This window comes from Syngnathus floridae, chromosome 14, assembly GCF_059516105.1.
Source record: "Syngnathus floridae isolate MCC-2025c chromosome 14, RoL_Sflo_1.0, whole genome shotgun sequence".
NCBI lineage: Eukaryota > Metazoa > Chordata > Actinopteri > Syngnathiformes > Syngnathidae > Syngnathus > Syngnathus floridae.
The window spans coordinates 5024329-5049937 of NC_142426.1; the positions used below are offsets into that span (position 1 = coordinate 5024329).

At 43.8% G+C, this 25609-nt stretch overlaps 1 long non-coding RNA gene across 2 annotated transcripts in view; it reads left to right on the top strand.

Annotated features, from left to right (window-relative positions):
* LOC148387202 (uncharacterized) overlaps positions 1 to 25609 on the top strand; it is an 84611-nt gene that overhangs the window by 29809 nt on the left and 29193 nt on the right. The window contains exon 3 of one of the 2 annotated variants that reach the window (XR_015862609.1): positions 4955 to 5763. The exons of the other annotated variant lie outside the window; for it this stretch is intronic. This is a non-coding gene — a long non-coding RNA (uncharacterized LOC148387202). Of the gene's footprint in view, positions 1 to 4954; positions 5764 to 25609 lie in introns of those variants that run through there. 2 annotated transcript variants of the gene reach the window in all.

Genomic DNA, 25609 nt, shown 5'->3' on the forward strand with positions numbered 1-25609 from the left:
CCCCCACACACAGATGAAAATCTTCCCATCCGACGGCCAGTTAACATATTTAGTTGTATATATATTTTTGCTTGATTGCATTGTAACGAGCATTTGTACGATAACGAACATTAAAAAGGGGAACACAAAAGACGCCAAATTGACCGAAAATAAGGCTAAATTTGAAAATGTTCCTTCTCATAATCAAATTCATCAAAGGTCTGCCTACAGAACACAAAATCACTTAATGTTACAAATGTGCATGTGAGTATCTTGCTTTCAAAGAGCATAACATGAACTTCACTTCTCATGAGGCGTGCAGGTGTGAGGTGGCCAGATGGTGTTTTCAGAGCCCCCCCCCCCGACCCTCCGCAGATCGCCACTGGTATCTCTGTTCCATCTCCAGGCTCTCAGCTCATGTAAACATCCCCGGTGCACAGGCCCTCTGATGTTTCTTTACCATTGTGTTTACAGAGACCAGTCGGGCAAATACGTGAACTATGAGACAAAAGGAGTCTCGATGAACAGTGCGTGGCTGAGCTGAGCGCTAATGTTCGTCAAAGAGAAAAATCCCACATTGAAAGAGGATTTTATTTACGAGATTGACCTCTCGGAAAAAAAAGCTGCACTCTCATGTAAGCATGTTGCTGTGCTGCCAAACTGTCATGTCCTGCTATTCCCCCCCCTCCATTTCTTTAATAAAATTCAGTCAGGTGTTCCCACAATCATTTAGTTTGAAATTATATACAAAATACAAAAATTCACCATCTCTGAAACACAACATCAAGAAAAGTCACACATTGGCAACAGTATGTTGAATCTAATCGGTGAGTGAAGCATTAAGAGAGTAGGCCGAAATTTACCATGATCCTTAAGCAGGAAGTAGAATACATAGAATACATATTTTAATTTAAGAAGATGTTAAACTGGTCATCCAATCCAAATTCATAGGAAAAGGCCTTCAGGTGGATTAAAAAAAAAAAAAAAAATCCCAACAGGTGTTGTGCCGCTTGCCATACACGGTAGGAAACAGATCCAGTTCCACTGATTGGATGTGGAAACGAGATGCACCACAAGACGAAGACAAAAAAAACTAACAACAATATTTCAGCATTCAGGGCCCAGATGAGTTCACCAAGAGTGCAAACGCAGCACGCACAACCTCGACTCGTTCAGCCAAAAGTTCACGTCGTCTGCATGGTGCAGCAAATGAGATGTAGCGTTCACTTTTGGAAATGAGGCTTTGTCGAAAATGAATCTCACAAAAGCAATCAGGCACGTTTCCAATCAAATGTACACGCAACGCTCCCGACATCAAAGCTCTGAGCTCAGGGCAATTGTCTTCCTGCCCGGCCTCCCTCGCTCCTTTCAAGCCGCCGCTCCCTCCACTGGAGAGTGCAGAAAAATCCCCCTCGCACATCAAAGTGGGAGACGGGGAAAGTCATTTAGCATTATCTTAATTGGGCAGCAATTTGAATAATCATCTTACACATTGGGACCGAAGGAGGAGCGGAGGAGCTGCTTGAGCTGCCATCTCCGCCGCCCTCGTCCATTGGGCCGTGATTTACGATGACTTAATGCTTTGTTTACGCTCTGCTCATAACAGAGAAGGCCCAACTGCGTCGGGCAGGCCGCATGGTCGCACATGAAAGCGCTAGGGAACCATTCGCGGGCTCGCTTCCCCCGACGGCTGAATCAAAATAAACAGGGTTGTCGTGGAGCCACCAGCATCCCCCTCCAAAATGACGTTTCCTCCGAGCAGTACGGTTTTGTTGTGATGTAACAAAATTTGTACAGACGGTGGAACACATTGGAGTCAATCACGATAGCAAAACTATTACAATGGTTGGGGGGCAATATTTAAATATTTTTAAGATATAATGAGGTCAGAATCTGTCCATCTGCACTTCGATCAAATCTACCCAAATTGTTAGAACACCTGCGCCACAACGTAGACCTACTTTTAGGTGCTCTAAAATCTTGTCTACATTTGTACGTTTCAAGCCAAGACGGAGCACTTTTCTGCTCATGTAATTTGGTTTTGTTGGACTATTTCATTCCAAATGAATCCAAATCTTTAAACAAATAATCTGCTCTTGACCTTGCTGGCCAGTTTTTCGCTGCCGACCACAGACGGCTGACTTCATGGCATGAGGTAAACTTGCTCACGACAAGCAGGCTTTTTAATGCGGACAAAAAAAAAAAAAAAATTCCACAAGGGTCACATTTAATTTAGTCTTGGGCTGTTGGAAATGTTTCCAAACATGACTTTTCTGGCAAAAAAGACATCTCGGGTGTATAGTTTTATTTTGACTGAATGACTTATTTAGTGCAGAGCAATTAGATGATTAATCTGGAGATGCGATCGCCGAGCCCTTAAGTATGTGATACCAGCTTAACACGAAGGTGCTCAATAACACTGGTCAACAGCAAACATTTAATCAGAAATGACTTAATGTGCCCAGAAACCTGACATTTTTTCCAACCCATTAGGATTTAGAGATTTTTTTCCCCCAGTTTGACCCTATAGAACATTACGCAATACAAATTTCATTATGCATTTTTCTAGCTATTTCAGAAAAAATACTCCTGAACATAACCCTTAATTTCCATAAATATTACTAAATATGAAATACGTAGGATATTACATACTATTATTATTATTATAAAAATCTGATGTGCTAGAGAAAGAAACAAGGGTAAATTTGAGATCAGCCCAAAATAAAAATAACCAAAAAAACTGAAATTGATGACCAGTGTAATATATTCCATTATTCCAAATACGACCACAAGAGTTGTCCTACACTAAAAAAGACCTTGAAAAAAAGAAAACAAAAACCTAGCTGAACTCACGTCAAACATTAAACTGACAACATTTGAGCTCAATTAATTGACAATTGGCTTTTATTCCACGATGAAATGATGTGATTTTTTTGGAATGCTATATTATCAACGCATTCCCTGTAGTCTTTTTAAAGTTGACATCATCTGCTAAAAGCTCGATCATCATTTGTTGTTTATAACACAATCAGGCCATTAAAGGCAACCCAACTCCCACGATTGGAGATGTCGAACGTGTCGCTGGTTTTCTCCTTCCCCCGTCTGAGCATTCAAAATCCAATTTGAAAATGCCATCAGATAGGCATTTCCTCCTCCTGCTCCTGCACCAGCAACCAGAGTAGACTGCTGCTACATTCTTATCTTATCAGCAACAACAATCTCTCCTGTCGTGCCCTAACAGGGAGAAAGAGAGTCATAAGTAATATATATGTAAAAAAAAAAGTTTTACCTTCCACCTCTGTTGCAAATAATGCACATACTTAAAGTAACGTGCAGCTTCTTCACTCATCAGCTCCAACTGAATGTTGGCCCCGTGTCAAGGCAAAGAGCATGAAGGAAAACCCCTCTTCTTGCTCTTAATACTCCCCCGACTTCCCCTTCTTCCCCCCCCTGGCTCAGTGACGCGCATGATAAGAGCGGAGAAGCGGGCTGTCTGGGTCTCGACAGGAAGTGCAAGCCAATCGGCGGCGTTGTCCGTCAACGCTGAGGTCCGGGAACAATCACCCGCAGGCTCGCTTGCTGTTCGGCCTTTAGTGTGACTGACACAAAAACGAACTTTGCATGCGCTGGAAGTGGCTGGCAATGAAAGCGGGCATCTGACTGGATTGCTTTTTCAGGCGCTATTCATCGAGGCACATTAAAATGGAATGGAATCCTTCCCAATGGAGAGATTTATGAAGCAAGTTTTTGGCTCTATAGAAGAGCCAATATTCTGACACAACAACAAAGCAACAAAAGGGTTTGAAGTGAACAACAAAATAACCACATACCACATATCAAAAATTACCATACAGACAAGGCTGCTAAACTAAGACACAAATATTAGGGGCAAAAAATGATTTGTGCATTCTTATTTTGCAAAAAAAAATCAATTCCCGAGTCAACGTTTGTGCTTAATATCATTCCAAATCTGAAAACAAATATAATTAGGTCTACTCATGTAGATAGAGCAGCATACCAAGGACAACTAAGACATGTCTGCCATCTAGTGGTGATGGGTGATATTACAACTTAAACTAGTCGATGCCTCATAATTGCAGTTTAGCAAACAGGATTAACATATTGTCAGATTTCTTTTTTTTTATATATAAAAAAATGGTATTTTGCTGAATTGTTTGTTTGTAAATCACCAAAAAGTATTTTTTTTTCGATGATCAAGAAGCTTACTCAGTTGCCCGTCTGTGACTGAAGATATTTTTTCTTGCCCTGCAGTAATAAGGCATTATAACTTCCTGAGATTCCGTCTGTACGTTCCAGTAGTTTCCTTCCCTCTATAGTAATGACACTTAAGAATGTCCAAATATGAGTTGAGAGCTCACCCGTACAGTTCTGAAAACATGTCATAGTTCAATGCACGTTTTGAAAATTACAGCAACCTGGAAGTCGGCTGTAATTCCAGCGTAATTACAAACTTCCTCTGTTTGAAACGCAACGGATATTAACCAGAAATGAGTATTGGCTCGTTCGGTTGCTACGTTACATTAGCGCGAGTGTACAGTTTCGTTCCATCGTATCGAGTGAACATACGTACAACCTCTACGGCGGAGACCCAAAAAACCCGACAGACCTCCCTTTGGCTACGTCGAGCGACGTGACACATCTCCGTTGGCCGTCCCGCACGCAGCTGCGATGAGTCTAACATTCCACGGCTCACTTTGCGCCGCAGGAAGTCGTACCCCGATCGTCTCTTTGCTGAGTGATGGCTGAACACGCCGTGAAAGCAAACAAAGCGTGGAGAGAACGGCTAATATAATGCTGCGGCCTATGATAGCGCGGTGGAAGCCTTTTTTGCTGCCAGTACAAATACATTCCGCCCTCATGCTGCACATAGTCGGGATGAAGAATGATCAATATTACGCCAATAATGAGCCTCATAGGCAGCGTAATGGTGATGGATCCTATTGCTTCTGTGCAGAAATGTGCTCCGGGGTTATGCCGAACGCGACCGTGGCTGAATCGGGACACGTTCGCACTCCAGCTTGGAGGGGAAGAGGTGGCTGCTGGATGACATCAGCGCAGAAAAGCGATGCCATTTATCAGCCACCAGCGAACGCCGAGACATTCATAACATCCTGACAGGAAAATCTCGTGGAAAGTAATCACTCGGAGCTTTGATAACAGTTTGGCTCAAGAGTGCTTGATGGTTCTCAAGAAGGCGTTTTCACACCAAATCATAAGGAACTGTTCATTAGTTTCTCAGCCAAAAAGTTCCTGGAACACTGATACAAATCAAGCTAATTATACAGCAGCAAACGCACAATGTTATGTATTTTCATTTTATCGACGATTAGTAATCAGTTCCAAATTCCTTTGGACGAATCATTTAGTGTGAGACTGTGAACTATTGAGAGAAAGATTTGATGTCCTATCTGTTTCGTCGACTACAAATAAAAAGTTAGCTAGAAGCTAACAGACATATTCACAAAAACACGTAGCAGACATGCTAACCACTCGGGCACCACGCCGCCTAACCCGATCTCACTCTTTTGTGCAACGAGGTGAGAGTGTTTGTCTTTTTGTCATGTGTCAAAGGAGCATGGACGGCAGCCAAGCCTGTCCGCCCTTCTTCCTATTTTGACACCCTCAAGCACCTGCCCTCGCCGAAGCGTGGCGAGCCACGTCACGCGCAGAACAATAGAAACGGGGGCCTCTTTCCAGCCGCTCCTCGTCGAGTCATCCCGAAGCGACGGCTTGTCACTCGCATCCGTCAAAGGTCACCCCGGCTCGCTTACTCTCCCTTACGCCGGGGCTGGCTCCGATGGACCCCGCTGGCTCGACTCGCTCACTTTTTCCTCTCCCGCTTCTCCTCTGAGGTCACAAGAGGGGAATATCCCAGAAGGAAATGCCTGAGCTGGGAAGGAGGGGCCTCCGTGCTCCCTATCTGCGGCCCCCCGTTTCTTTTACCGCGGTCCAGGGTGTTGTAGTTCTTACGTAAGGAATTTTGCACAAGTTTTGCATGCGTCGCTTGTTCTTAGAAGTCGCATTCAAAGGTAAAGATTTATGGAGCACCGTTTTGGCTATTTGTAATACAGAGTTGGACGCTACTGAAGTCGCACAATCCCACTGATGTTTTCTGGAAAAATAATTTTGATAACTTGATTTTGGTTGGGTAGTAAAATATCCTATTGATACTGCAACTTGAATAAGTTGAAGACAATTTGTTATTTTGATAGAAATGTTAGCAAGAAACATGTTCGATTAAAGCACAGGATTTACTTTTGTGGACTACGTCAAATAATGTGGCTTTGAAAATTCTTAATTTGAAAATGGATAGTAGTTTTGCTAATCTTTTTTATACAGTGGTTGACTTTTGCGCTTGTTTGACTGCTAAGAATGTTAAAATTTGTCAGGAAATTTTTGATTGTGACACTTTGACAATGGAATGGCTCATACATTTTCCATTTTTGATTGTTTCTAAATACTGCTCGACCTTGTGTTCCTTTTAGATTTTGCTGATTACGAAACTACAGGAATGTACAAACGAGCGTACTACTTCCAATTTGTCCAAAATTCATACGAGACAATGCGAAACGAGCGTCCCGCTCACAAGTGTATTCAGCCATATCAGCCTTGGCATTCCAACCTCCGAGCTTGGCTGTGAGCAATGATTTAAGTCCCTCCCTCTTGATAAATGCATACCTCCGCTGTAGTAAAATGGGAGGGGGGGCGCCCAGGAGAAAATATGAGGCACCTGAAGCATAGCTCACACAGCGCCTCATTCGTCTTAGAGCTCGTGAGGACAGATGAATGTCTTTTTTTCATGGCGGCTCCATCGTCGAGTGCAAAAGAAGGTGCGTCGTTCGCGGCACCGGGCGGCTCTGACGTCCAGGGAGTTAAGTGTGGCTCGACCCCTCCCTCCGGATCCATCAAGAGTACAGATATGCAATGAATGTGATGTTAATGGACAGTGCCTGACGTAGGTGCGCTTATGAAACATAAAACCTACCCAGACTGGAATGTAAAATGCTAAAACAAGACATAACAAGTTTCTTAAAATCAGCTTGTTAGGGGAGAGATGTGTATTTGTTTTTTAATCATCCACATCATCAAAATGCCAGTAATAGCCAGGACAACTTGGTACTAAATTTACAAATTAGCTAAATGGCTTGGTAGGAGTTGCTGTTTTGGTTAGCAACAGGGTTAGAATGGACACCGCGGTTGTTTTGCGTTTGTGTGTGAACCCCGCCAGTAACTTTCTATGTAGTAAGTGCTGCTGTTTTGGTTAGCAATCACGTTCAAGTGAGTTCTGCAGTTATTTCTTTGTAGCATTACTGCAGTTTCTCATATGGTGACTTGGTTCGTTAATCTACTAAAAATGGCCCCAGTATTTGCTCTCTCTGGTTTACGATAATTGAGCCTAGATCTGAAAAATTGTTCCATATCTGAATAATACAAGATGAAATTTTTTTGTGATCCGGCCGGCCTTTGGGGAGTTTGCATGTTTTCTGCAAGGTACTCCACCTTCCTCCCACATTCCAAAAATACGCATGTTAGTTTCACTGGAGACTATCAATTGTCTATATTTGTGGATGAACCAATGGCCTAATGAGGACAAGCACAATAGAAACTGGATACATGCAAAAGGAGGACGATCTGTGTCAAGGCATCTGTTCAACTGGAGGCCGATCCATTTCAGTTCAAAAAGTCCCACTCGGACAATATGCACTATAATCAGCGGAGCTTGTGTATTTTGGTTTGGAATCCAGGAACAAAACTACAATTCTCTCAGTTCAGTCCTTTATTGTCACTGTAATCTTTTCGTAATAAATAACCCACACATACGACAAGCCTAGATAGGTAAAACCTTCAAACTGAAGCCATTGAGTGAAATCTGAGTAAATGTCTAACCTCAGCAGAGATCTTCTTTTCCCAGTTTAACAGCTGAATCGCATCAATACCCCCCCCCCCCCCACTCCCCCCCCCACCCCCCCACCTAAAGGAAAGTGGAGGACGTGACGGGAAAAGTAACTCCTCCAATGAACTACTAATAGCCCGGGGCCAGCCTCAACCACAAGGCTGTCCATCACCAGGCTGTGAGCAAGCCTCTGGGTTAATCGTGAACGTTTAAATAACGCGATAGTCACTTTACCTGCCGCCATTTTGACATTTTTTGAGACCAAACTTGGAAAAGGCGGGAAAAAAAAAAAAGGGCAGCGCAAACAAAAATGGAAATAGTAGCGATAAACATGCTGACTGTGCGCTTTTATCATCAAATCTACACAATATGAAAATTCCAGTGAGCAACAGATGTTTGCGTTTTTCCTCCTTTCACCGAAAAAAAAAAGCCGACCTGAGCGCTGGAACAAAATACACGCGTGCGAGGTGAAAAAAAAAAAGGAAAAAAAAGGAAAGTGGATGAGTTGAGCAGAGCGTCTGCGTCGTAAAGCACACGAGTGAAGGAGATGATAGCGGGTCGCCTGCCTCGTCCATGGCAGCTGTCAGCCTTGGCTCGTGGTTCCCTCCTCTGGGTCAGAGGTCATCCAGCTGTGGCCCCGCCCCCCCCTCTTCGTCTACCCCCCGCCCACCCTCCCTCCGACACAGCAGATGTGGTGGGACCACCATGGCGAGGGCCTGACCACATCTGGCTCTGATTACGGCCAGACAATCCAGCTTTATCAGCGCTGTGCACTTTGCTGAGCTCTGCTATACTCGTTTCTCCCAGAGGTGACGCGTGACACATTCTCAACTCGCCAACGCCGGCGTTACCGCCTGATTTATGCCGCCGCCGCGCCCGTGTTATATTGTAGTCCGATTGGAAGCGTCCGCGTGAGAGCCAATGCTAGCTAACAAGACACATGTCACGGGTGAACTTTTATGCTCGATTGTGATTTAACGCAGAGGGATAAATCCCTGCCTGTCAAATAAAGCTAATGACTAATGTCTTGGTGTCATGTAGCCGTGGCCTTGGACCAAAACTGTAGTACGTGCGTGAGTGCGTGTGCGTATATACATGTCCAGCAAACCCCCGTTTATCGCGTTATACTTTCCAGACCCAGAAGAAAAATCAGCTACATTCAGACCATCTAGATTTTTTCAAAAAGTTTTACAAATCCCACAGACTTCACATATTAAAATACACTTAAGTATTCCAAAGCACCTGTTTTCATGCTCTCACACCAAAATGTCAATATCATCCCATTTAACAAATGTCTGAAATGCCATAGGCCTGCTAAAATTAGCATAGCATTCGGCTATATATAAACCTTCAAACAACTGCTACGTGAACGCACGCACAAAACATCATATAGCAATAATTACAGGCATATTTACTCTGTGGGAAAAATGAATTTTGAAATAAAACATTATGACATTGAAGAGGCATCCTCCTCATGTTCCTAATGATGTGGCAACTTCTGCAATATTCTTCCTGGCTCCACCATGTGGTACTACTGAGAAGGTCAGCAACTTGTAAACCGGACACGGTTGTGGACTGTAAAAAGCCATAAAACAACCCCTGATCATTTCAAAATATGCAATATAGCCGGGGCATGAACTAGGAGCTGCAATTTAGTGAAGTTCCATTCTACACTACCTGAAACATTATTGTCAAGGTCAGCCCGCGTATGAAATCTGTCACACTTTGGAGGTTTGTCCAAAGGATTCTGTTGCATTCAGGGATCATTGGCTGCCGTTTATTTTCCCAGGACGCCTTTCCCATTATTACCAGTGCAGTTTCTCCTGGACTCTCTGTGCCTGTGGTCGCATAAGAGGGATATCTCGAATGACTTCAAACAAACACTTGATAGAGGAGATGGAATTCCGCAAATCTGAAGATATGAACCTGAAATCCTGCCTGGCGTGGTGAAATCCATGAACTGATGAAGTCTCTGTGATTGTTTGAACTGCTAAGGTGTCTCTGAGGCTAATGGTTATCTCGCACGCAAAATATTTAAGCCGCTCAGCCGCACCTCTCGACCGTACAAATCCAGAAAGAAATTCTTGTTTGCATTTTTTTTTTAAATATAGCCCCTGCAGTTTGGTGTTGGCAATATGTTCCGTCCTCAGCAATCTGGCCAGCCATCATCACCCACTTTAACCCCACTCAACCCCAACGGCCCGCCCAGACTCAGGCCGCTCTCGTGGGCTTCCAAATGTCAGGGGTCCCGATTCAGGACCCTGTTGGGGGGGGGGCATGTGCATTAAAGCTGTCACCGCCTTTCACTGCTCTTATCTGCCCTGCTGCCAACTATTTGATCTTTGATACAGGCGCAACTTTATTTCAGTACCCTTTCTAGGTCAGGCAAGGTATCCGAATCCTTCGTGCTTCAAAATCAACCATCTTTCCAAAGGTTAAACCCGTATGAGCAGGCCAACGCTTCGATTCGTACAGATTAACCCGAAGCTCAACAAACAGCGGGCCGGAGTACAAAAGCTTTCAAGTGAGATTGGTGGAAGCAGGCAAGAGCAAATAAACCCAATGCTAATTCCACAAGTTCATCTGTAAATGACGTCCTGCTGATATTTAAAGTGGCGAGTCCCCGCATCAGGGGGGCTGCAGTCACCTTTTATCATTAGTGAAGTGACAGTTACCCAAATGGTGAGTCAGGTTTTTTAGATTTCAGTATTTAAAGTGCCAATAAAAGTGAAATACGCGTTCTTAAAATTAAGTTACATATACTTGAAATTTGGGACCCAAACTCGCATAAAATGGATTTCCATAAAAAACAAATATCAGTTCTTTGCCAATAATCTCTTGCTTGACAAATAAATAAAAATATATGTATATATATATATATATATATATATATATGTGTGTGTGTGTGTGTGTGTGTGTGTGTCTGCGTGCATATATGTGAAAGAAAAGTTTTTTACATTTAAAAAAATCTGTATTTTTATATTTTCACATTAATGAATGCCTTCAATGTAGTAAATATGTATTTATTTATAAATATTGATGCATTTATTCATGACTTGTTCCCAAGTCTTTGTTTCATCAAGAGCGAAGGCAAGCAGAACTTATGCAAATGTGCCAAACCTTTTCCACAGAACTTTTTCTTTGCTTTGAGAGCATATTTAAATCACCGCAATGAGACGCACTGCCAACTGGCACGGGGAGTTTGTTACTTTTTTCAGGTGTCATCAAAGCAGCCCAGTTGGTTAAACCTCCCACCATGTGTGAGGGTGTTTTCTTTTTTGTGGAGGGTGCGTGTGGGGGTCGGAGGAGGAGAAGTGAAGGTCCAGGGGACTGCAGGGAGCTAATTAGAAACCATTCTCTAACTCAGGGCCAAATGGAGCAATTATCTGGCCGAGTGAGTAGATAATTCCCTCCCATTCATCTCCCACTGTCAGTGTCCCATTGCCCAGCGACCTGCTCCGCCAATGATTGGATGGCGCGGCTTGTTGACACCTCACCTCCTCCTCCTCCTCTTGTGTCTTCTTATGGTGTATCACCTCCTTCTAGCCCGTCATTTCTCCCATGCTTGTCGCATACCGACCAACCCCGCCCCCACCCTGACAGGATTTATGACTACCACATTTCAGCGTTAGCTAATGAGTCTGTTGGACGCTAGTGGGAGAGCTGGCGACAAGCATGATTAATGGAACAGCTTGATAAGTCCCATGCTTTGAAAGAAAAAAAAAAAAAAGTTGCAACATATGGACTTGCTGATTGAGATCGAATTAAATATGGGGTTGGCGAGTGCGTGGGAAAAGCCCCAAAAACTCTAAATTCGACAACGCATGACTTAATACGGTCGATAAGCATGTTTTTGGTCGTTGTCCAGTATTGTGGAATGCTGCGTGTGAGAACGGCGGTCTAATATTTGTAGCGCGTCGACACCGAGTTTTACGTTTCAGTGCGCTGGCGAAGGTGGCGGGAGAGTTCATGCCGCTGACAGGAGCTGCCATTTATGACCACGTGTATCTCACTTAAGAGGCAGACAAAGAAGGCATCCTTTCAACACGCAGGCCGCACTGAAAAGAGGTGTGGAGAACACGCGCTAAAAGACGTTGCTCATGCAGAACTAAAAGTAAAGCAAAGGAGACAGCGAGTCGCCGTGATACGTACGCATAATGTGAATTAATCAAGTTCCTCCATCTTGAATCAAAATGGTGGATTTTCATCTTCTCGTCCGTTCTGCTTTTCCTTAACTCGTCAAGTGTTTTCCCTCTTCAATAATTTATTAATGACTAAGCGTTTGAAATTGTTACACTGAAGCATTCCGCTTCCTTTGACTCACTCCCACAACGGCGCAAATACTTGTCTCAGCAAATATAAAGAAAACTCAAAGAAACCTCAGATGGCGTAGATCTTCACACAAAAATAATTCTAGCTGTTTGTCATAAATATTTAGGCTTATATAAGTCCGCTAGCTTAATGCTAACATACAATGGGAAGCACACGCACACACACACTCACATACACACACACACACACACCTGCAAAAGCATGTCTCTTTCAACACACAGGATTGATAGAAGCTGCTTTGACCTCTGCCAGGGTGAGAGGGGTCAGGCAGGGGGAACATTTTCAAATGTCTGGTACCAATCTTGACGCCTTTAATGAAATGTTCCCCGTCTCCAGAGACGAAGTGGGCTCACGGGGGGACAGCTCCAGCCTCCTCTGTCCTCCCACGTCACAGCTTGCAAACTAGTTGTTAGACAAGGCGAGGTGTCGCTTCACACGAAAATGTCCTCCTCGCTTCCTCTTCCTGTGCAGCTGAGCTCTGCAGAGGATAGGTGCCGAGGAACCCAAATGGGCAGCGGAGAGTGCTACTTGGGTAGAAGTCTCCTCATAGAAAATCATTTAGAAGAAGTGAAAGTCACCATGTCAATTACACTGGTTTTATTTTTATTTTATAAAAGATGCACTGAAACATTTTTTTTCTTTTGGCAGATTTTGAATTAGATTTTCATCATATTAATACAATGACAATTATATTTTATATAGCGAAGGGTTAGGTTCAGCAACAGGTGGATTTTTTTTTTTTTGTGTGTGTGTGTTATGAATATTACGACCAGTTGTGGAAGTCGCAAATCTGTGGTGGTATAAAAGCATTTTTTTTCCTTCATGACAACTCCCGCAATGCAGCAGATCTCTCAACGGGACAAGTCAGCAGATGGACACACTGTAGTCTTCCTGCTGGCTTCTTTGCTTTGACCATCTGACCTTGCATCACACTGAGAGGCAGGATGTGTGTGCCGCTCCCTCGGAGGCCACACAGAGAGCAAACGCTCAAAGGAAGGAGAGGGAGCGCAAAATGCTCCTTTACTTGCTCGTTAGTTTCTCTTAAGAAAAAAAGTGTTCAGTTTGTTTACTATCATGAGGCGACGATGTAGTGGAGGCTTGAAAACAGGCTCCGACATGAAGCCTTGTTATTAATTCATATTTAGCATTAGGTAACAACAAGCAAATCATTATTTAAAAGAAAATAGAAAAAATAGTTTTGAAAGTGCGCCTTTCTTGCATTTATTAGATGGGGATAATTGGACGGGTGATTAAATGTACCGGCAAAATAATATTCTTGATAGCGGTTACATCCATAAACCGTTATTTATTTAATTTTTTTTTTTTTTTTACTAGTACTATCTGTTAAAGCTGCCTGAATTCCATTGGCAGGGTATTGCTGGTGCGTCACTTTGCTGCTTTTCCTGCATTTTGTTTCCCAGCTTGCGTCAGGAAGGCCACAAACAATCAAGCGTCCAAATAGAAGAGCATCGATCTCCTTGGGGAGAAATGCAGTTCATACACGCTCTCTTATTTTAATCCAATAAAGACACACCCACGCACGCACGCACACGCACACGCAGCATCGAGGGAGAGCTTAAGGAGCATCTGCTCGTACATTTACATGCACAGTTTAGCCGAGCTACCGCTTTAGCGCCACTAAGTCATTTAATTGGACAGAGAGGTACTTGAATTGTCCCGGTGTACTGGAAGGGAATCAGGAAAGATGATCTGCTTCTCCTCCGTTGTTGATATTATCGGGGTGCTCGGTTTACCAAAATAGTCGTAATAGTTAGCCGTTTTGAGCTTACTAATGGAACGTAGTTACTCGAGGTGTCACGTGATATATCTTGGTGAAGCAGCATGTGGTTGATGATGTCTTCTGGACTAAATATGTTCAATAGTACAAGATTGCTCTCGTGACTTTTTTTTGTTGTTTTTGTAAGGATTGTTACTTGATGCCCGCAGTAACAAACCTCCAGTGGCGTTTTGATTTTTTTTCCCAGAACTCCCCGCCCAGAGGATGCACTTTTACCCCTGAAGCTCCACCACAGTAGCTCTTTGAATGGACTTTCCAGACCGCAGTTTAGCTCAGCTGCTCAGGCAATCAGTGCTGCCTTTTTTTGTGAGTGCGTGCGTGCGTTCGTTCACGGCGGACTCGGTTTGACTTAGCGGCCACGTGTATTTGTTTGTGCGAGCATGCGTGCGGTGTGATCTTTCAGCGTGTTGCATACATCACAAACGCGGCAACTTTCCTGATTGTCACCGTGATGAAATAGGCCCTGACGCGTCATCGGCTCTTTGACTTCTGAATGTGTATTTAGGCGGCATTTTCCTATTTATACAACTCTATTTTGATTAGCCGAGCAAATGTCGAAAGATTAATGCCGAAGCTGCTCGCCCCCCCCCTTTAAAATAAGGTGTATATTTATTCTGGCACCGCGTGCTACTATATAACGCTAATCTGTCGCTTTTCATGTTCACCATTTGCGATCGTGCAAAACATTGGCGGCTTTTGGTGAAGACGCAATTATTCAAAAGGTCGGCGTGGCATTCGGGGACACTGCTCTCAACGAGTCTTTTCATCTGCTATTAATTGAAACATTGAAACGCCAAGAATGCGCGCCATTTCACGGCGGGAAGCGGAAAACTTCGTCTAATGCCGAGCTCTGCCGGTTCTCCCTTTCTTTGGCAATCTCGTGACGTGAACGCGTCAAAGCGAGGGGTCTTAACGGAGACTTAGGCTCATCCCGTCCCGGGCCTCTCATCTTTGGAGTGGCTGCAAAGGTGCCCGGGCGCACCAAATCCTCGCTTCATTTCTCCATATGAACTCATTTCCTTGCGCCGCTTCTCCAGTTCACGGTAATGTAACCCGAGGAGGGCGAGCGGCGAGGGCCTCCGGGGGGCCGCCGGCCTCCGAGAGCCAGAGAATTAACCCCTTGGGTCAACTGCATTATCCACCTCTATTTATAGTTAAACTTTAATTTTTAGCGGGTGAAGAAAGGCAAAAAAACAGGATTACAGGGGTCACGGCGTGAGATTTGCAGTTAATTAAATCAATGGTGGAGATTGACAAAATCTGGGCCTTTTCCCTTCTCTCTTCTTGCCAACTTAATTTGATTATGCACGGAGATCCTCGTTTTGCTTTGTATTTTTATTTAGATGGCATACAAAAACACCAAATTAGGGTCACAATTGAGTGGAAAAAAATGCTTTTAAAATCTTTTTATAGGTTAAAATCCTATATTTCTAATATTTGTATTGGTAAGAGAACACAGTTTATTTTGGGGAGAAAAAAAAAGTCTTTTCGAAAAAGCCAATATTTTTGTTTTGTTTTAGATATTCAGCTGACTCTACTTCGAGAACCACGTCATGTATCGTCACATAAATTAGATATTTTTGAGAGGAAGATGACTTCATTGTGACACACTTCACAGAAATATCCCCCAGTTATTCTAAAATGGTAAACAAATCTTAAAAATATCTCCTTTTAAATAGATGGCTCAGCCTGACTCGACTGCACTTAGCAGGAAGTGGAGTGGCCCAGTGTGCTATATTTACTCAAATGGGGCCAAGTGGCTCCCATATGCATAAATGCCTTATTGTAGTTGTTTACTTTGCATATCTAGCCACCGTTGGCCTTCCGGGCTGTGAAATCACAACATCCCACCACTGATAAAAGCCTTGAAAATGCAAAATCAAGGTGAGCAAAAAGAAAAACATTCTTGCGTCAAACTTTGCACATTTATCAGGATAAAAGGCAAACTGTGAATTGTGTGGGGGGGCAGCACCTCCCCTCGGCTTACTGGCACATTTTTAATGACCCCCTCACCCCAAAAAAATGAAAATGCACAGACAGAAAGGAGGGATGCAAAACGATATTTGCTTTCATCTTATCCCATGCGTGACATTCGTTGTTCACATTTGTAAAAATGAAAAAAAAAAAACACTGTTAACCCTTAGAATAAACTTCTTAATTAACTTGGAAATCTCACTCTTTCCCAGTTGTCCAAACAAGTGTGCTTGCTTGAAGTTGTTCGCCATCTCCATCTGAAAACTGAAATGTAAAATAAAGAACAATTGTAGCATTCTACCCAACCAATCCATATATTTGAATAAACATCTGTTAGCTTAATGCTAACATAACTTGTGACGGACCGTTTTTCTTTCTCCGTATTCCAATTGTGCTCTCACTTGAAGCATGCAGCGTAAATCCCGCTTGGGTGCTAATCGAGGTCATTGTCAGTGTTATACAGAGCAGGTGACACCTTCAGTGAGCTGCTCATCAACGGGTGCATGATAACGAGCACACGTGCTAATTACCCCCAACGCCGTTCTTCACTCCTCCAATCCGCTCCGGCCATCTTCTGAATCAAGCGCACCCCAGCCCTGCCTGAGTAAAGCAAGGCGCTGCCCCGAGCACAAAGGGAGTCTGTGTGAGGTGTTCGCCTGCCCCCGCCAGTACCCCCCCCCCCCCCCCCACACACACACACACCCTCCACCCCAAACAGTGTGGCTGATGTGCTCCATTTGCCGGATGACGGAGCGAGCGGGCCGAGGCAAAAGTTCACACACCTTGCTAGCTGGCATGGCGGGGAGGGCGGCTTGACCCCGCTGAGCCGTTCCCCGGGGGGGGCTCCTGTGAGCTGGCCCTCCTGCCCGCATTTGAATGGCTCCCTTTACTGACACCTCAGGTTGTACTCAGACTATCTCTGCCTGGAGATTGAACTGCAGTCCTGCTTTAATAGTGCTTTCAATAGTGCACAAAAGCATTTCATAGTTTCAACAAAAAAGTGGACAAAAGTCAGAATGTGTGTACGCCGCTTTGAGTAAAACATTCGAGAGCGTTTGTGCATTGTCAAGGGTCGACCACTAAATGACCACAAAAAAAAAAAAATGACGCTATCGTGGTTTGCTTGTACAGATATTAAAGGATTTCCCCGTCATACCTGTGCGGTGAGATGTGTTTGCAGAAGCTACATTTTCCAGGACGTTGGCGCGTGAAAATGCCTGTTTGACTTTTTAATCAGTGCACGCTCAGCCGCGTCTGGGTGGGAGGTTGTGACAAGCAAAACAAATGGCAGAGCCACCACGCTTCCTCTTTTCCCACAATTCAGCTGTCTCAGTGAAAATGATCCGCTGGTGACTGAGCACAATTTGCCACCCCCCCACCCCCCGCTCCGCACCCCTCCCTGAGCACACAGACACCCACCCTCTGACCCCTGCACATGTGCTCCGCCCTCACTTTACCAGCTCCCCCCGTCCCTCCCCGCTTCACGAACACACTCCACTCTCCTGCCCAGAGGAATTCATTTTCTAATTTTCCTTGACTGAGCAAACAATACACACGCCTTAACAATGTTGACATCTCTAATGCCTTAAAATGCAGTAGTAATGGAGCTTTGATTACTCGTAAGTGGAGACACGATTACAAACATGGCGCTCACCCTGCAGGTGTCCTCCCGAGACACGTCTAAGAGATGAAATGAGGAATTCTGTCAGGGCCTTACAATTATTAACACGCACTTCATATTGCATTTCGTGACAATATGCAAATGACGAGATGTACGTGAGGTGACTGTCAATTTAATGCTAACCAAGCAGTGACACATTCAACACTCATTTAATCCCGCAAAACTATTCTAGTACAATACAAGACTATTATTAATCTTTTTTTATTATACTACTCAATTTATTGTACCTCCACTAACAATCCCACTTTGTATGTCGGAAACTAAGATAAGAGTAGCAGTAGTTGAAGAAGAAACGGCAGATGCTAGGCTAATTTGCTAATTACCGTATTTTCCGGACTATGAGAAGCACCTAAAAACCTAAAATATTCTCAAAAGCCGACAGTGCGCCTTACAGTCCGGTGCGCCTTATATATGGACCAAATTCCTAAATTTAAACTGGCCCGAAGCATTGTGTCATGAAATCAATCATACGTGGCCCGCTGAAGACTATGAATCATGAATCAAAAAGACATTATTTTGTGATTATAAAGTAATTAGTTGCATCTGAAGTTGAAATAAAAAAGATAAAATGGAGAATGATTTGATTTGGATTAAAAATCTGACATGATGCATTAATGGTGCGCCTTATAGTCCGGTGCGCCTTATATAAGGACAACGTTTTAAGATGGGCCATTCATTGAAGGTGCACCTTATAGTCCGGTGCGCCTTATAGTCCGAAAAATACGGTAACTATTGTTCTATTTCATGTCACAAGGAGTTTATGAACTTTGTAGTTGTATTTTCTCTTTATAGAAAACCCCCCAAAATTATTGCCTTGTGTGTTTTTTCAACTAGACAAATTTACAATTATTTATTCATTTTTTTTGAAGCTGTTTGACGCTGCGGCCTTTCTCACTAAAGCTCCTGTGGGTTTACTCACCCCGAGTGGGCCGTGCTCCAGAGAGCAATCAAGTGCCTCGTTCACAGTCTGTCACTCCCCGGCTGTGGCGCTACCGCACGGTGATGTCAGCAAAGCCCGCTTTGTACACGCAGATTGTTTGGTAGTCTCGCTCATGTTGCAATCGGGATGTGTGATGATGACTAACGCTAGCCTAGACCAAGTCACGCTATGACATTTTGTTTCATTCAAGCCACCGTGATGATGTTCATCTTTTTCGTCTCACGCCTTCATTATTTTTTTTATTTCACATCCCAAATCTCAGTGGTACTTAGCTCCACTTGCTTCTCAGCACGTCCTGCTTGTTTGACAGCACTCATTAACCAGTAAGTGTCTTAGTCTGTTATCAAGGCTAATTGTTAGCCAAAAGTTAACAGCCCGACTTCCATAAAGACAATTTGAATCCGAGTACTTGTTGCATTCCTCATGAGTGAAAAATTACCTTTATTGTCAGTCTCCAAACATCTTTATCCAAGGTTTTTGACAATATGTTTATGAAAAAAATTGCGACTCATGTTCAAAACAAAAAGTGTTTTGTGTCAGGCAAATGAAGATATTTCTGAAAAAATAAATGCTGTTTACGGTACAGTATTACATCTTTTCATGGCACACAATAGTTGTACAACGTGAACTTTGTCACATCGCACTGCAATGATGTAGTTTTCTAATTCGGTCTATGTGACTTTATTTGACATCGGTGTCATAAAATACTCTCTTTCTGTCGGTCCGTCTGGCGCCCCCACCCCCCATCTCCGTGATTTGTCGACCCGATTGCGTCCCTCAGCTTTTCTTAATGTCTTACCATAAAAATCATCTGTTTCTGCCAAAAACGAGCCACCGAGTGACTTATGCCGGAAGGCAGGCAGGCCGAGCCAATCCTGGACACAAGCTCGTTTAGTGGCCCACACGAATCGAGGGGGTGGAAGGTTGGAATGGTCCATTCAATTATTCCCATGCTTCTTATTCTGGGCAACGAGCAGCGTGGTGTCTACACTTTCCCAGGCCCCTCCTAAAAAAAATGACACATTCGCAGACCAGATGCTTCAGACGGCCAGCACAGAGCCGTGATTATTAGCAGGGCTCTCTTTTTTTGTCTCGGAGAAGGAGGCGGGCTATTTTTAAACCATGCTGAAAGTTTGAATATCCTTCCAGCCACCACGGCTGCCAGATATTGCGGGCTAGTCGAGGGGAGTCGGGTCGAGCGGGGGCGGGTGGAGCGGAGTGGGCACCGAGACAGCGCTGTGTCATTACTGGCAGTGGAACATTTACTTAGCCTCGGTGGCCGTACCCCCCAACGGCGGAATTCACAATTGACGAGTGATTGAGAATCGTGCGCCATTGTTTTTTTTTTTTTTTCCTGGCTGGCAGTGATTGCACGAGGCATTCCAAGAAGCTAGTCCATTTCCCATACATTCCTACATGGTGAAGGAGGGGGCTCTCTCGAGTAGAATGAGATCTGTCAAAGTGAAGAACGGCAACAATTTACAGAGCGGACAAAATAACGAACTACGCAAGGAGTTGGTCGTCGGCGTCGCTTGAACTAGCGCTGAACCATGACAGACATGGGAAGCCGAGCAAAACGGCGCGATTGTGCACTCATCTTCTGCTTTTCTACTTACGAGAGGCTCGGCGTCATGAAAACAAATGATGCCTTACCTTATGTGCACGGTTTGGGGAATACAACTTTTTTTTTTTGCTCGTAACAATATAATCTGGGATCTCGGTGCTTTACATTTGGCAGCAAAGCTACTGGAAGCTCTTGTTTTAAATCCTCCGAGCCTCCTGGGCTTCCTGTGCTGTGGGTGTAGTTGTAGGATTTTTTTTTTGGTGGGGTCAGACAAAGTGGCATCGTAATGAAATATCAAAAAGTACCGATACTGGTACTACAGTATCTACCTATCAATGGATTCCAACATAAAGTCAGAAATACCAAAAGTTGCAAGGCATACGGTAATAAATGACTATAAAAGAAAAGATATATCACAAAACCATACGTTGGCCCTAACTTACAGAAACTTGAAAATCCTTACAAGGAAATATGACGCCGTAAGTTACCATTTGTGTCCCGCTAATGTCACCTTTCAAAACGAAATCCATCTGTCGTCGTCGGCATTGCCAAACGTCACGTCGCATACAAATATATATATCATCGTGTCTGATCTTTTCGGGAATCATGTCCGGACAACAAATCCTTGAGGAATTTCCACAGAGTCTTACAAAGAGTCACAGAAAGAAAGCCAACTTTTGACAATGTGGGAGTGAAGCAACTTTTTACATGCTCATATTCGGGACACAAATCATAAGCTGAGGCAGCCGCGGGCTTTCGGCCCAGCGCTGCTATCAGTCCTCGTAAGGTTTTGAGCGAGATGGATGAAAAATATGATTACCACTGTCATCAGATCTAGCGCAGCTCCATAGGCTGGATCTTGCAAAAACACAGATACATGTTCTGCAAACTACGTTTTTTTTTGTTGTTGCACGCATATGTAAGCGGTAAACCTGACTTGCTCGCGTCGCTATTACGATGGCCGTCAGCCAAACAACTTGTAAGAATTCCTCCTTCTCCTCAGACTTCCGCAGGCGCCAGCCGCCGCTGTACTGGAAATGACTTCGCCAAGGGGAGTAGTGGAGAGCGAGAGTGAACGAGAGCTATTTTAGAAGGCTGCCCAAAAAATATTTCATAAATAACGGCAGGAATGAGTGGTGCATAGGTCAGTGTGAGTTTATGAGTCACCGATGATGTCTTGAGTTTGACGGCTTGGAAAATGTGGAAGCCATGAGAGGAGCGCGTTTGTGCATTCATTGTTTTTTGAGGAGGCTAAATGGAAAGGACATGAATCTTTCTCTCACCCTTTTCCTCTCCTCTGTCACTCTCACCCCCCCCCTGCCACCTCTCCAAGGGAGGCGGGGGGGGTCTCCTGGGTTTCTGAGGAATGTTGACTTCTGTCCCTTGGGGGACGTTGGTAGGGGTCCTGACCCTTCTCCTGTATCCCCGGAGCCGATAGGCTAACTAAGTTAGCGTGAGATAACTCAGCGCTCCCACCACCCCGTGAAGCCTCTCTAACTTCCCTTCCTGGTTGTTTGCCCTCACTGCAGCCTAATATGAAACAGGAACTTCATTAAAGGCCGGAGAACATCCATCATGCTACTGTCTCATTTTTGCCCGTGGCAAAATTTGTCTTTCGACCCTGTGACGTCCTCCGACTCCGTACCCAGACGGATGACTTGTCCTTTACCCTGTTTGTGAGCCCCCGCGTGTCTGCTGGTCAGTTCCACAATGCTACCATTATTTAGTTTGACCAAAATCAGACAGGATAATCTTTGTGGCTTTGCCAACTTTAAAGGGGACCTATTACGGGAAAGTGACTTTTTAATTGCCTCTGTACAAATAATTATGCCTTCTGGAACGCGTGGCGCCATTAAGTGTGAAGTGAAACAACCGAGTAAATCTTTTGTTAGCTGCACAAGTCAAAACAGATTTCGACTTTTACAAGACGGTCATGAGCACCACTGCGCAATATACCCAGACCACTGTTATCGGTGTCATCGTCTCATAATCGACACGTAAACATAGTGTATAAGATGGTAGCAGAGACTAGCATAGCTAGCACAACCTGTATCAACCTTATCTATGCGCCCCCATATAAACACAACCGCTAAGTGACGTAAAGTTCATAGTTGTGTCCATGATTCTACACTGATTATGATCTAAGGTACAATATACGTCTGTACCACGATACTTTCACAATTTCTCAGGATACGCACTCACTAGTCACCATGGAACTTTGCTCGGGTTGCTCTTAAAAACTCTTAACAATATTGACCATAACTTTTGACTGATATTTTATAAGGACACATTGGAACTGTTTAAAATGATTGAAGGGTGTTACCTAATCTGGAGAAGAAATTAAAAGTCAAGAATTAGCCGATCTGAAAGCGTCCTGCCTTTCAGTAGTGTTGAGGTGCCGCTCGCAGTTATTTTTTGAATACCTTCCAAGAAATGCATTTCTGCATTCCCTTGCGATGAATCCAATCCTTTTTTGCTGTTATTATACAATACATTTGTCATCCTTTGAAAATGTCTTACAATAAATAGCATTGGCCAACTACACAAATGTTGCTTGGAAATGACAGATAACCGGAGTAGTTGGCAAACAACATGTTTTTTTGGCCTCATTTCCAAATGGATTTTATTGCCAGTTGTTTAAAAGAAATACGGCCGCCAGCTCAATCCATCCTGTGACCTTCAGGTTATTTCTCACACTCGAAACTCTACGAGGACCTCAAGCCGAAAGTGACTGAGATTGGCCTCCTGGGACCCGACTCCTGTTTGTTGTGTATTTTCTCAAGCCTTTTCTTATTTCCTTGTGAGGTCGACAACCCTGCAATTTTCTCCCACACGTCGTCTACAACGTTGCCTCGTCACTGGTCACCCACCTCTTGTTCCCCTCGTGTCGCCCGAGGTGCTACGTGAACTAGAGACACACTTTGTCCCCTCGGTGGGAGAACTCAGAACTGTGTGGAACTCCCCCCCGCCCCAAATAAATGAACGGGTTGAAGTAAGAGGAGTAAACATGAGGATCGGTTTAGCGGAGGAAACATGGAGATTATAGGGGAATTTTAAAAAATGTGTCACTTCAGAGAAAATGTTTAGCACACAGGTTGTGACTTTTGGATAGCTGCGGGCGAGGTCGGAGTTATTGGAAGGTCAAAGTTTGAATGTGCCACTTGAAATCAAAGAGACATCTATGAACTTCTAACCTACAATCTGGATTCCGTTAAATTGTGCCACCATTTTGTTAGCCACATTAAATGCAAAACATCAAACTTTTTTTTCTATTCTAGGACCTCCAAGAAACAAATTCAATGCAGGTCCTACCTTGATTCATTTATGTGATTATGGCAACTATTTTGTGCAGTGACAATTAAGCGGCTCCCAATAGGTCAGTACTAGCAACATCGGCTAACAGAAAGCTAGTTTAGTAGGAATTAAGAAAATTAGTGCTGTCTTTTCCCTTAACCTTGTTGCCATGGGCATACTGTTGTAAATTTTATTTAGTTATGTTTTTTTTTAAGCTTGGCCCTTGGCTCATTTGTGCCACATAAAATACAAAAGCACAAAACACCAGCTGTTTTCGTTATTTATTATTTCCATTCTGGGACCCCCCAAAACAAAGGAAGTGGAGTTCCTGCCATGTTTGAATCCAAAAAGTTTCCCTCGCTTGAGCCGTTTACTGCTCGTCTCGTAAATGAACCGGCGGCCCGGCGATGGGCATTACTCATAAGTCCTGACGTTGCCAAGTAAAGTTACTGCTCGGAGATCCATTAAGGTGTTTAAACTCTGCCGTTCATACTACATTACCTTCCCTGACTAACATTCTTTTTTGTTATGAAATATTGCCATGGTGATTGGCGGCGAATGCTCAGCCTTGACATCCATCTATCCTCGTAGGCATCATTCAACACCTTTCATATTATACATTCAAATGACACCTTCACGTGTTGCCTTCCAGGTCTGCTTTATGTCATTGGGATAGGCGCAGTTTACACCATGGCAAAGTGAAGTTGACCTCTGGCAACAAGCTAGAATATTTTACCGCTTATATTTCCACCATGGTATGGCGGCATAGGTGAAGTTTCCTCTTGTTTATTGTCACTTGGGAATGAGCGGGGGTTGGCGGCGAGCGGCACCGAGCTGTTGTGAAAGTTGAGATGGTGACGCTCTACTTTCAATCAATGTCACCTTTGTTTTACAAGCACTAAATTCCACTTCTGCATTTGACCCGTAATAAACACAAGGGCACCTCAACAATGGATGCAGGTGTGATTATACAGTACAGTAGGTTGAGCACCTTTTAGGTCATAAAATGTTCTGCTGCATCATCAAGTCAAATAAATGCCTCCCTCAAATAAACACCTTCCATTTCTCATCAATGATTCAGCTCATTTACCGTATTTTCCGGACTATAAGGCGCACCTAAAAACCTAAAATTTTCTCAAAAGCCGACAGTGCGCCTTATAGTCCGATGCGCCTTATAGATGGACCCAATTCCTAAATTTAAACTGTCCCGAAGCATTGTGTCATGAAATCAATCATAAGTGGCCGCTGAAGACTATGAATCATGAATCAAAAAGACTATGGTTCATTATTTTGTGATTATAAAGTAATTTGTTGCATCTGAAGTTGAAATAAAAACAGATAAAATGGAGAATGATTTGATTTGGATTAAAAATCTGACATGATGCATGAATGGTGCGCCTTATAGTCCGGTGCGCCTTATATAAGGACAAAGTTTTAAAATGGGCCATTCATTGAAGGTGCGCCTTATAGTCCGGAAAATACGGTAGGTCCTATTCACTTATAGACATGAAATACTCTACGGGTAATTCAGAGTCTACTTGAACTTTGTTGCTTACCAAAACAAAAGCACCAGCGCACACCAGTGGTGTCAATACAAAAGTGACAATACGGATAATTGCCTGTTACAGAGAGCCAAGCGCTGACGGAGACCAACAACTAAAGCGCAAGTGGGCTCGGGGGGAAGGGGGGGGTATAACATGTCAAGAAGCGTTCAACAATGGCCACACTGAGCTAATGGAGATGCTCGCTTGACCTAAAGTGTGTAGAAACAGCTTTCAAAACAGCACTGTCAATCAGAGCGCACACACACACGCACACGCACACGTCACACTCGAGTGCTCACAAAGGGACAGACAGGGCATGCACTCACATGCACACCCATGATGACTGCACACACCTGGGGTCCAACTTCTACTCAGTAAACTGAATTTCATTCACGATAGGGTTGTTGCTTGAAAGTGGCTCTGGATCTTCACCCAGCCTAGCTGATCATGGAGAAACTGTTATTATGTAAATTCAATTATTATGTAAATACAGTATGTAATTTTTTTTCCTGGAGCTGCTTCCCGTCATGCATATATTATCAGCCTCGGAGTGTGTTTTCGTGGCAAAACAACACATCTGCTTTAATT